Source organism: Prenolepis imparis, unplaced genomic scaffold, assembly GCF_030444845.1.
Source record: "Prenolepis imparis isolate NDT839.2.m4 unplaced genomic scaffold, iyPreImpa1.0 SCAF_4, whole genome shotgun sequence".
NCBI classification, from domain to species: Eukaryota; Metazoa; Arthropoda; class Insecta; order Hymenoptera; family Formicidae; genus Prenolepis; species Prenolepis imparis.
This window is the reverse complement of record NW_028141162.1, coordinates 1,143,884-1,158,037: the sequence shown is the minus strand read 5'-3', so window position 1 is coordinate 1,158,037 and position 14,154 is coordinate 1,143,884. Positions and strand designations below refer to the sequence as shown.

The following is a 14,154-nucleotide window of genomic DNA, read 5'->3' as shown; positions in this document are numbered from 1 at the left end:
GAACAGCCTTCGCGCAGAGGGTTGCGCGCTCCGGCAATTCTCGTAAAGCCCGATAGATCGTTCAATGGCAAACCGAGCGGAAAGGCGAAATCAACGTCAACCTAACGATATCCAGTCGACAGGCAACACGGTCGCGCCAGCGCATCCGATATCCATAAACATAAGCGGCTTTGCCGCCGCATCGCGCAGATGCTTTGTGACTGTGACGCGGAGGAATGCAAGTCCGGAAACTCTTCTCTCCGAAAAGAAGAAGAAGCGAGGATCTCGCGAGGTGGAGCGCCGCTTTCGGGAAAAATTAAATAAGTTCAGACTCGCGAGACTCTTGCGTATATATAAAAAGATCCTCGCTTTGTTAGCGTATATACCAGGCGCAGTTTCCATTTTAAAAGATATACATATATATCAAGTCTACGCGGAACAATAAAATTTTCATTCTCAAACGTAAATTCGTTGCGCAGCCACCGCTCGGTCGTGTATATATTCGAAAGCTTCAATCCGATTTACTTCGTTGCACCCGAGTCGAGTAGAGTTTATTCTTCCGATTAAGCGGAACGTATATATATACATATATTTATATATGTGTGTATATACATATATATATATATATATATATATATATATACACACACACATATATCTTAAAAGCGAGAATTTCGGGGACTCGCTTCCTCTCTCGGGCGCGGAATTTACGAGTCGGTATTTCTCTCGTCGCTAGATAACCGAGAAATTCTCCATCGCGCCGATCGTATTTTCCGCACGAGCGGAGAACAAGACTCATTCCTCGGCACATCCGGGCGAGGAGCACCGGTGCATTCGGTGCATACCGCGCTTGCTTATTCGGAATGGGGAGTACAAGGGTTGTTCAGGGGAACCAGAAGTGTGTCCCCGGTTATTGTGTCGCGCGTACAATACGACTTACGTATATCTGTTTAGCGCTATACGCCATTGTGGCGGTTGCTCAAGAGGTGTTTGCGACACTCGTGCCGTCTTATTGCCGTCTCTGAGACACTGATTGCGAAATACAGATCGTCTAAAGCGGTTGCGAGAGCTTCTTTGAAAGGGGAAATTTCGACGAGAACGTACACGTCGGGATGCCATGTTATTTCACGAGACGTAAACACTTTGAGCATCCACGAAACTCAGCAAAAATTAAATGATAAGGAAATTTGCAATTTCTCTCAGAATCCGCAAACGTGATTAGGTCTGTTCTTTACGGCTCAACTGATTGCACTAGTTCAAAGTTTATCTTTTTTACTCCACATTATGGGAAGGAAACCAGTTCAGCTATAAAGAACAGACCTATTGAAACATATAAGATCGAACGCTTCTAGAATTATTATGATGTCCGATAAGGAGAGTAAAGAATTAACTATAGTCTATATATCTTCTAGAAATATCTTATCTCTTATAATAAAATGGGCGAAAAACGCGATCGTTTCGAGAGATAGACCGCAGTTTCACTGCGGAAACAAGTCGCAAATATCTTCACGCAGTTTGAGAAAACTTTGCATCGGCAAACATCGTTACCGTCACGTTCCATCCTTTTCCGCCAGTTTTTAACTCTCAGTGCTATCGATAGCCCTCTCGTAAATTGAATTTGCGACATCTGTTTGTCCGTAATGCGAGAGGAGACTCGCGAAAACTTGCCGCGACAGAGAGAGAATTTATATACGCAGAAAAAAGTTTATAACGGGACATATCGAGTTCGATAAATCAACCGAGGAATATCGCGATAATGGAGACCAGACCTAATTATCGGGCTCGTAATTATCTCTTCGGAACGTGGCAAACAATTCTGTGATTTTAAGGCTTTTCGTATATTATCGTGCCGGAAATCGATTCGACATGTGCATAATGTGGATACTGTTTCGTCGATGATTGACACCGGAATTTTTATCCGACGACAGTATAACAGCGTCGAGAGGGGCAAACGTGTAACACGAATAAGTCATTTGCGCATTTTCGGCCCGCTTTATGTGATAAATGACGCGGTAACATCTGAGGGTTCTCTCGTATCCTGGAAAAAAAAGGATGCCTCATGACGAATATTATTGCAGAAATTTCATTTTCTCTATTCAGTCCAACGTTATCGCGAACATCGCGCTCCGAGGGAAAATTGCAAACGCGTTACACCGCATCGGATCGATGACACTCGCATAAGAATCTAATATACGCTTGTTAGTTTCGCGCTCTTGTTAATTTTCATTAGCGTACCGTTTAAATTAATTTAACGCAAAAAAACTTCCAACACTTAACAAATTAAACGAAGGCTAATTAAACAAGGCGGAAACTATGTCATCTTCCCTTGTTCAAGTGCACGGCGATAGATGAAATTGCAAACCGGTACACGCCCGGGATTAAAAGTGATGCCGCGGGCGGGTTTCGCGACGGCAACCCGTAAAGGATTAGGTGAGTGGGCGAGCGAGAGGGGGAAGGTATGGGAAATTGCGGCGATTATGAGACGTAATTCGTCTCATAATAAGACGCCATTGTTGGAGTAACCCCCGGGTAGCCGCGTTACGTATGCATTAGCCGGGGCGAGTAGTTTGCATACGCAGGGCGGAGTAGAACGTCGACACGTGTGCCCGATCCGCCGTTTTCCGTGACGCAAAATGACCACGCGCACACACACTCACCCACGTGTGCACACGCGCCCGCATACTCCCACACGGTACCATCCTCGCGTACAATACACTTTAACCTTTTATCCTTCTCCCCTCTTCTCCTTCTGTCTCTCACACATTCTCTCTCTCTCTCTCTCTCTCTCTCTCTCTCTCTCTCTCTCTCTCTCTCTCTCTCTCTCTCTCTCTCTCTCTCTCTCTCTCTCTCTCTCTCTCTCTTCTCTCCCATCTATCTCTCGTGTGGTGTGTATGTCACATATCGTTGCACCTGACTCGGAACAATAGAACTGAAATTGGTGGTGAGTTTGAAAGGGGTGCGCCTGTGTTTTCGCGTTCGAAAACGCTGACAAAGAGTATTTACCTGCACACGTAGTAACAGCCAATCGTAATTATTATATCGCGCACACGATACCGCTCGCGTTGGCAGATCCGAGGAAGGATAGAGCGAAAACATCTTAATTGCCGATCTCTTGCGAATTAGTGAAAAGTGTATGTCGCTCTAAGGTATACTATAGCTAATTTAACGATAAAGATGATATTTCATCGATATATTCTTAAATAAAAATCGATTCCACCTTCGAAGAATACATATATAAACGAATGATAGCTTGACAAACTTGTGGCGCAGTAATAAAAACCGATGTAAAACACTTGCGCAGAAATAATAACGACTGATATACGCGAGGCGAAATTTTTAGAACGCGACATGTTTATCTCTCATTGCAAAATTGATGCAAACTATTTGATGCATCGCACGTAAGAGGATGGCAAGGTAAATAATTTATAGCGCACGCTCCTTTCAATGACACGTGAGCTCAAAGTGAGGGGTAGCTCGGGATAAGAGGGATGATTTGTCCCGGCGCACATGATGCACTTCCGGTAGACTTCACATCCCGCGATAACTACGCGCGACCGTAAATCTTCCCTCCTCGACGCGGAATTTCATCCTGTATAAGCAATTTATCGGAGACGCGGCTGCTCTCCGCTCTTTTCTGCATGGGAGAAAAATTTGTCACGGACGACTGACGGCTGGGTTTTCAGGGTGACGGAAAGGTGCTTCCGAAATTATAAATGGGAGCAGTTTACCCCCACGAGCTATATCGCGCATCCCCCTTTCAAAAGTGTCGACAAGCGAAGACGAAAAATGCGAAACTTTGCGCTTTATTTCGCACACGAGTCACGTAAGAAGGACGAACATATGTATATTTCGCATCACGGGCAAAGTATAGATGGCTAAATCGCTAAAATCATTAGCAAAAAGAAAAAAACAAATCAAAGATCGCTCGATAAAAATAAACACTCCATACACCGAGTTACTCGCAGCAATAAAAATAATACATTTTCGCTCTCAATTTTTTTTCACACTTTTAAAGTGGGCGTCTCGCGCTACATCGAATTCTCGCACAGACTTCCTCTCGAGAAGCTGTCAGTTTCAAACGCGAGTAACTTTTTTTATCTGACCGACTAAACTTTGTCCAACGACGGACTAACGCGATTTTAGTTCGCCGCGAGGTGTCAGGAAGAGAATCTTGAATAATTTATATAAGCCACGAAGAACTCGGTTTCCGTGCATAATGCATGCGGACGAGTAACATTTCGCCTAGTTGGAGTATGTTGTTTGCGAATTTAGGGAAAATATAAACACGGGGGTCTCGATCTTCATACATTAATCGATAATTTTTACGAAAATCTATATCTGCGTCAGTATCTAATCATTTATTTACGCGTATAAATTGATCGACACGCGAAACATTTTAGATATGTGCCTGAGGCACATCATAATTTGCAAATTTAATTTGAAGTTCACAGATACTGTGAAAAATGTATATTTACAAATTCTAAGAGATGTATATTTGATGTTTCAAAATATTGATTTATTATATTCCATTCTAACCTTCTTTATAGAAAAGAATAGACACAATACGTGACGAGACGTCTTTTCAAGAATTCTAGCAACCTCTGAATTCGTCGATAGAATCAGTTCGATAACAATGCGAAAGCAATTCAAGATTCCGAGAACGATGATCGTAACGCTCGGACGGAAGAAGTAGTTGTTGCAACATCTGAACCGGCGAAACCTCACTATACTAGGTATTAATCCCGAAATCGTGATTGATGGACCTAGAAAAGATGCTGGACCCTGATCCTACGAGAAAAATCTCCACCTCACAGTATCACAACGTGTCAATCGCGGTTCAAAATCGATGATTGATGAAGGTTGAAGGTACGAATTTAGAAAATTGCTCACGACACACGCCTGTCCATCTGCATACATAAAATAAAAAAGCAGACACAGATAAGATTTTAACGATATCTAACTATTTTAGCAATATCGATATTTTCTAAAAACATACGCAAACTATCCGTTCGCAAATATTTTTTGTTCTCATCGATACAGTTTTGAAGACAAGCGGAAGAAAATGTTTTTAAAAATATTGTATCTATATAATAGAAATTATGTATATTGATGTGAAAAATTTTAAACTACAACGAAAGAATATAAGAGATAAAAAAGTTCTCAATTTCTTTAAACTTCAGTAACGATATGTTAAATCGATGAGGTAACCTATCTGTAACTTATACTCTTCTTTTTCTACCTCCATCTCTTACAGGCAAGTAACTTTAAACAGTTAAGTCAAATAGCTCGAAATTTATTGCCGATGTCTCTTCTCTGCTTTAAACGAATATAAAAACGTTCGAAAGTTCTTAAGATCCAATGTATCGCGAGATTCAGTCTTGAGAAAAACCATTTTAAATTTCACTATCAGTTCCTTCCGTGTCGTCTTTTTTAAGATCTACTATACGGTTTAGAGACGATAAAACGCACGCGTTTCTTGACGAAACGAACAGTCTCACGTCGTATAAAAAATCCGAGAAGGATATTCGTCGAAATATCGTTATTAATAACAATATAATAATTGCAAATTGCTAGTCAATATTATTTTAAAAATAATCAATAAAACGATAATGAAAATAATTAATATAATGCATTATCTTTACAGAGGCTCAAAGTTTCACGATATGATTTGACGACAGCGACTTGTTCGTGGGATCACAAAATTGGCATAATTGAATTCTCAGAAGAGATGCCCCATAAACTTTTTGTGGAAAACCGGAGAAGAGAGAAAGCATCCATCTCCTTTTCCTTTGTGATTTTTTGCTTCCGAATGGTAGGAGCGAAACAAAGCTGCGTCCACGCTATGAAAAGCCTCTCGCGGTTTTTCCCCTCGCTTTTTTTGCGACGTCAGAACGGTCGATGAAGACCTTTCAGACAGAATGAGATTTCTTCGACGTGAAAAAAAAGCGGTAAATTTAGGCGACAATATATATATATATATATATTGTCGCCTAAATTTACCGCTTTTTTTTCACGTCGAAGAAATATATATATGTATATATTAGTAATACTAGCGGATCCTGACGTCGAATGGGGGGAGGGGGAGGGGATTGCAAAATTATTTTATTTAATATTTTTGGTTTCATGATTAGCTTTTATTCCAAGATCAACGACGTCGATAGCTCTTTAATGTTTGTTTTTCTTTATTTATATTTTTTAAACAAATTCAGCAAAACTGTTTCTTTTAATTTGCAAGGGGGGGTTAACTCCCCCTCCCCCCAGGATCCGCCAGTGTATATATATATATATATATATATATATATATATATATTATATAGATATAAAGAATTTCTCGCCTAATTATTTTCATGCAACGAAATTATCTCATTATTTCGTCGTATGTCTGACTTAATTTAAACTTAACTCCTTGAATGCGTAATGAGTATAATTTACAGTGTATCTTATACTTTTATATATATATATATATATATATATAATATAATATATATAAAATATATATATAAAAAATATATATATATAAGATACACTGTAAATTATACTCATTACGCATTCAAGGAGTTAAGTGTAGATTAAGTCAGACATAGGACGAAATGATGAGATAATTTCATGTACGAAAATAATTAGGCGAAATTCTTTATATATATATATATAATATATACAATATGTATGTATAAGATACACTGTAAATTATACTCATTACGCATTCAAGGAGTTAAGTATAAATTAAGTCAGACATACGACGAAATGATGAGATAATTTTGTTGTACGAAAATAATTAGGCGAAATTCTTTGTATCTATATAATATATATTATATAGATATATTATATAGATATAATATAGATATAATATATATAGATATAAAGAATTTCACCTAATTATTTTCGTGCAATGAAATTATCTCATCATTTCGTCCTATGTCTGACTTAATCTATACTTAACTGTTTCTTTTAATTTGGGGGGTTTTAACACCCCCCCCCCCCCAGGATCCGCCAGTGATCAGTAATATATTACATCTTTCTATCTTGACCTCAACAATTGACTCCCTGATTTTCCTCTTATGCTTATCGCAATCGAAATAATGACATCATTTATATTAATCGTAAAAGTTATGGGATCGACAATAAAAATTTAGATACATTTCCTTCGCATAGATGTGAAAAATCTCTCGATATTGTATGTACGCAAAATTAATCAAGCAGATATTTTAGTGAATTATTTATTGTTTAGCAAATCAAATTATATATATTATAATTAATTTGTTTGAAAAATATATAAGATTACATATAATTTTAAAAATTTTAATAAATTTTTTTAACATAAAAAAATTATGTAATTCACATCTATTTAAAACGAGAAAAAAACATACACACAATCTAGAGAGATACAAATTTTACATTGAATAAATCGCATTAATTAATTTCCTCTCCAACAGCTTGCAAATTTATACAAATAATTAGTGTCGAAAATTTTCGTAACAAGTGGCAATGTTGATAAAAATCAGATATTTAAACCGACTCCGCGCTGGCTTCGTTAAAACACGTGCAATTTATTTTCAATATATGCATATGTGGTCGACAAACAGTAGGAGATAAAAAAGATTACCGAGCTAATGCTACATCGCGCAGCTACGGATTAAATTTTCGGTGCGTGCAAATGACTGTATATGCGATACACATGTTTGCACATTACGTGACATACAAGATATCTTGCATTTTTTTTATTCGCATTCACTTCATATTACTACAATATGCGCGAATTTTTATGTCCAAATTAAGAGGGATGTATTATTAAAAATATTACGAATTAAATATTAGCTCTATAGAATTCTTCAAAATATCATCGGATATCTTTTTAACACACACAAATTCTTTGGCCAATTTAAAGTCAATTTCTCTTTAGCGAAAATGTCGAGAAAAGTTATTATTTAAAATAAATTTCATCTAAAATGAAGTGAAAAATATAGTTGTGTTAATCCCACAAGTTATAGTTGTGTCAACTTCAGAAAATAGTTTAGTTTAAAAATTTTTCCTTTTCAATCTCGATTATAACTCAGAAATGATTGACGTTTCGACATTTTCTCTAAAAAACAATTGTTTTCAAATTGATTAGAGAATCTGGTATGAAAAGAACATCCGGTGATTTTTCGAATCTTATGCATACAATGCATCGCGATATTTTTAATGAAACATTTCTACCTTACCGAATGCGAAGAAAATTTCTCATCATTGATCGCGTACCGTTCAATATTCGTATACAACGAAAATAGAAGTAAACCTTGACACAGGAAATCAAATTTTTGAGATAAAAATTAATAAAAAATACATATTGCAACATTTTTTGCATAATATAATATATCAGACACATACATATAATATTTGATTCTTTTTCTATATATTATGTTCTTTCTTAGAAATTAAAGAAACGCGCGCGTAGGAGAGAAAGACGAGAAGGTCTAAGGTGGGCACCTAAATAAAATACGATGAAACTTGGTAAAGAGATGAAATTCGAAAAATATATTTCAGTCACAATGTCGAGTTTATTACGATGGAGAGGAAAGTCCAGTATAATACTCGGCAAAGCTAGGATTTCAGCTTTCCCGCGAATTTTTGCATTACGATCGAATCTCACGTGGAGAGCTTTCGCACGTCATAGGTCACTCGGGAATTCAATCTCTGACAGGCGAGCACACAACGTCTCGCGCAACATCGGGAATACGAGAGAGAGCTAGCAGCTTCGTAACATACATATGTATGTATACATATACATAAGTCATATATACATACGTTCTCTTTCAGATGATGTGGCTTGTGAGCGGGAGCCTTCGTTATGAAATTCAACTTCGTTATACGTTTTCCCCGGACGCTCCCTTAAGTCGGCCATTACGGTTGGCTGGCTGTCGGAATTCCTTTTGTCACGAAGCGGTTCGGCTTGGAGCCAAAACCGAAAATACGTCGTTTCTTGCCCACGTTTGTTCACCCACGCGAGTGATAACTCCGTTTTCCGGTTGCGGGCGCGGTTGCAGCAAACGTAAACGACGTTTCGTGAATCTCGACTGGTCCTCGTTGGAAAGGTGGTTTACACAACAATAAAGAGCGAGTCCTACTTCTCTCTACCTCACGTTACACGTTTTATATATATAATTGCAAGTCCTTTGTTTCCAATCTAAAGCCAATTCGTTAATGAAAATGTAGAAACGACAGAATAGCCTTGAGCAATTAACACAGCAAATCCAACTGTATGAGACTAAAGAGGAAAAACCCGTCTATTTATATAATATTTCATGTTAATACAATTAGTAGAGAATATATATTCCCATCAAACTTATTTACTATCTTGGAAATATTTTAAATAGGAAGAACATAAGTCATTCGCAAATTTATTCGTCCATGTTCATCCGGCGCGATACGAATGTATATAGAACCATAAATCTCGAGTGTATCGTGGATTAAATTCTACTTCCATGTCTCTCGATGGATTAAATCGGTGTCTAAATCGATCGGTCGATCCCGGAGGGCACACACGTGGTGGTGCACGGATCGCTGAATAATTCCCATATCCATCGGACGTATTATGCCTCGAAATGAATGATCTTTCTCGGAAATTGAGAGAAACTTTGTTACGCGTTATTTCGCGGTATTATCGGTACGCGGTTCCTGTCCGACTACTTTTCCAGCCGGATGCGTATCAAAGCGAAACTGTTTCCCGCACCTTCCTACTTTCTCGATGCCTCTTTAACCCTATCGCGTTTGCGTATAGCTGTGCTTTCAATTTCTGGTCACGCGTTATGCAAATGCGACCCGATGCACGAGGTCGACTGTCTAATTCGAGACGTGGCTCCCCTTCGAACGAAGAGAAAACACATACTGTCCAAGAGCATCGCGCTCAAAGGGGATATATTAAAATTGCAACTCCACTAAGCGAGCGCATAGAGACAGGGCACCGAGGGTAGTTACCGACCGGCTTTAAATTAATACCCCTGTGAAATATAAAATTTCATATACACGGGAGATGAATAAATCTTTCCCGTTCTCTGGACGACCGCGAGAGTATTTTCACATTTTATGACGACGACGTCGATTAAGAGCAATATTTATCGAAGCGCGAAATGGAACTATAAAATTATAGCGAAGTAAGAGGGGTGTGTGTATGTGTGTGTGTGTGTGATGAAATTCGCATTCAATTTCCCTTTTTGCCTTATGGAATGCTTGGCGACAAACGCGCAATCAAGGCGTTGATGCGATTCTCCACAACATTAAGATGATTATAAAGCGAGTGTTTGTTAAGTCCGCTTAAAATATTAATGCTATCAAACTTTTAATGAGATAAGACGGTAAATGAGGTATAATTTTAAGAGGATATATAATTGTCGTGTAGAGAGAAATTATTACTTCTCTGAAATATGTTTAAAATAACATTTTTTTTTCATCAAATGGAGCTCGCGCGTGTATAGCGAAGTTTCTTCCATAGTTGTGAGAAACATAAGCAAAGATCACGTTACTTCTCCTCTTCTTGCGATCTTATTTCATAATTATGTGTGATAAAATCTCAACACATATTTATTGCAGCGTTAAGAAATATCGAATGCAACAACTCTACAGAATTATTAACGATATTGTCGAGTTATATATACGGCAAATTCAGGAGGGAGAGAGCGAGAGAGAGAGAGAGAATCCCTCTCCGGGAGTGCGAGTTAACGATGTTGCGGGAGTTTCTGACAGCAACGTGATCCACGAACTTTAAACTGTGCTGCAAGCTATGCAGGAGAGATGCGGTTATACTTTTCCGACAAAGAATAAACATCGTGGTTAAAGTTAATCTAGGACAAATACGATTATCGCGAAATTCAAAAATAAGCTCTCATAATTTTCACTTAACATACAAATTGCATTCTGTTACCATCAGAAACTCTAAAACTATGAGTCGCTATATAAAACGTATAGTTATATATTCATCGTTTTATTGCATTTGACTGAACTCAAGCGATACCGATCGATTTTTTAAGATCCAATACACATTCGCTAAAATTCCATTCTACTTTTATGAGCATAAATTGTGCGAGTCGCGCACGTACTCTCCACTTTCAGAGATATCTTGTAGAAGAAAATACCAGATGTTTTCTTTTTATTTCCAAAATGTATCTAAAACTATTCTTTCTCTATTTTATACAAAAGAATACTCGACGTTATTTGTTTCAAATACTAAAGTCTTTAACCGGATGCGCTTTGTACAAGAAAAGATATCTTGGTATCTCGGTTTCTCTTTTCAAATAAACTAAAACCTTGGATGCAAGACAATGCTCGGTGTTTCTCGGTTCGTGTATCAAACGTTTCATTTTCGCATTCTCCAAAACGAGTACATATACTCATCGCCTTCTTAGATCAGTGGTCTAATCTTTTCCCCGATGATCTATATGAGAGAACAGACAGTATTTCTTTTAATCATTTCTTTCATTTGTGTTTTTGTCCCATCTCTTAGATTTGAAAGAAACATATTTTTTAATTAAAAGAAATACTTTATCTTCGATTTAATTTTACAATTTCCTCATAATTTCTTCCAAATAATTAAATAATTAAATAATTCAAATAAAAAATTGTGATGTGTGTATAAAAGTAAACGGCGAAAATACTTTTATTAATATTTAAATTTTTTATTGTTATAAAAAATTTTAATCGTTAATTGAAAGGAATGAAGGTGTAATGAAAAATGCTATATACATATACTAAGCTTAAAATAACAAAACTAAAGTTTCAACATAGTTAGTATGTATATATGTACATGTGTAATTTTCAAACTTTGTAATTTGATTCAGTCTCCCTTAAAACATTTGTTACCTAACACTTGATATTTGAATATGAATTACAGCAGGTTGCGTTTTTTTTTTTTTTTTTTTTTTTTTCAAAAAATATATAGATGCGAAAAAGAAACACACCGGAAAAATGTAATATATAGCTTAAATAAATATGTTTCATCGGAAAAAAATTTTATATAAATTCTTTCTCGAATACTCTCTCTTTCTTCGAAAATCAATGAAATTCCGTCTGATATTCGGGAAACAGCTATAGATATATAATTTGCAGGGCATCTTACATATCTACGGGGACTTGTTCGCGATAATAACTATCATTACATGTTACAACCGTAATCCATCAAGCCGAATCCTGCTCTAGGTCCAGACAAAACGGGACTTTTTACAGGCCATAATCCTCGAAAGCCCCTCTCGAAAATCTTGCGTGTGTGCTAAATACTATCTCGAGGGTGCCAATCGCAATTCCCACATATCAATCAGAGAACCGATATTTCTCTCTCTGCTATCAGACAGCTAAAAGTTTCGCGCCATATCTCACTTCTAGTCCTCTCGCTCTTGTAATAAAGTTTATAACAAGAGCGAAATTATTATACACATTTAACAAAACTGTCAAATGCATGAAATGTGCAATAATTTGCAGAAACTGAAATAAAATAAAACAATAATTTTGAGATATTTTAATTGGATGATAAAGTTAGTCGAAAATTGATTTAACTTTATTACTTGGCGAAAGAAAAATATCTGATTAAAACTACAGTATCAAAAATTTTTAAATCAGTAGATCTTTCGCGTTGCTTTTATTAATTAAGAAACGTCGAGAGTATCAACAAACATCATACAAGTTTTTTTACACAGAGAGAATTTTCTCTTAGAATTTACCCTGAAAATCATGGTAATCGTGGGACAATATGGTATGAAAAGAATTTTATGAGAATTTCTTTGATTAATATTTATCACAATAAAAATAATAATATCTATTACAATAAAATATAAAATATGTTTGATTAATTTTACTATGCAGTTTAGTAAAGATAGATATTATTTTTATGATAAATATTAATCAAAGAAATTCTCATAAAATTTTTTCCATATTATATTGTCCCACGATTATCATGATTTTCAGGGTAAATTCTAAGAAAAGATTCCCTCAGTGTATCGATTTATAAATTCTCTTATAGTACAACAGAAATTTATTCTCATTCGAGATGACAAAGCGAAGATCGTCTTTCGTGATTTTGCATGTAAGATGATCTTCAAACTCTATGCACAGCTGTATCTCATCTTCCCGGAATATTGGATTTTCTAACATCTCGGATGAAAGGACTGACCAAGGACTGACCACGGTCAGTCAGACATTCCGCGTGCAATCATCCGGATATTGTGTATTAGCACAAATATACAGAGACGAGAGAGAAAAGCGGCAGCAACCCGCGACCGCAATTACGCCCTAATTCTCCCGGGGTGACTTAATTAATCCAATACCTGTCGGTGCTTATTTCTATTGTCTTCGCAATTAGCGTCGAATTGCTCTCACTTCGCAACGCGAATCGGAATATTGTGGCCACTTTATCGCCGCATTTCCGCTTTCTTGTTATCACCCGCAACCTGCAAAGCGTCTTCTAAAAAAGTCAAGGCAGCGAGATCTTTGTCGTTTTAAATTCAATGTGTTTTCATCTAACGCGATACGACGATGACTACACAAAGTCGCTGATGTCAAGAATCGATTAAGTGAATAATCAACCAACTGAAAAAGAATTTTCTGAATTTTTAAATGTTACTTCTCAAAAAATTTGAAAATCTTTAAAAGATATTATGAAGATTTTCGTGCCTTTTGAGAATAGCCAGCAAAATCTTTCTGAACGCGAATATTTCTCGGTATATAAAATAAAATGATGGTTCTAATCGCAATTTATCAAAAAATATCGCTTGCTGCGCTATTCATGTTTTTGATAGCTAGTTCAGAGAGGAAAGAAAAATTGCGGAGCTTCCGACAAATAGTTAACACAACATCGTACATCGTACACGTCGAAGCCGCAAATATTTCATTAACGTTAGTAAATGATCTGTCGCAAAGTTCTCAACGTTGTCTCTCCTCAATTCGGAAGAGCACTTTGAGGGGACTAGCAAAATTTCATTAATCAACCGCCAATAATGGCGGTGACGTGTCAAACAATGGTCAGCTTGGCATTAGCCACGCCCCGATCAGAATCTCGTAATTACTCCTCGCGCTCTCCTAATTAACTTAATCTAATTAAATTAGATTAAAAGTACGCCGATGTATGATCGATATGCATCAGTTAACAATAAAAGTATCGGTCATATTTCTTGAAACAAATTATATTAATTAATTTTTTTTATAAAGTAATAT

General features: G+C 36.7%; 1 protein-coding gene across 9 annotated transcripts in view; it reads right to left on the bottom strand.

Annotated features, from left to right (window-relative positions):
• The window catches only part of LOC145935653 (uncharacterized), a 131,921-nt gene that overhangs the window by 64,904 nt on the left and 52,863 nt on the right, over positions 1-14,154 (bottom strand). Inside the window, exon 1 of one of the 9 annotated variants that reach the window (XM_083037154.1) lies at positions 8,764-9,081. The exons of the other annotated variants lie outside the window; for them this stretch is intronic. The gene's annotated coding sequence lies outside the window, so the exon portion shown is untranslated. Of the gene's footprint in view, positions 1-8,763; positions 9,082-14,154 lie in introns of those variants that run through there. 9 annotated transcript variants of the gene reach the window in all.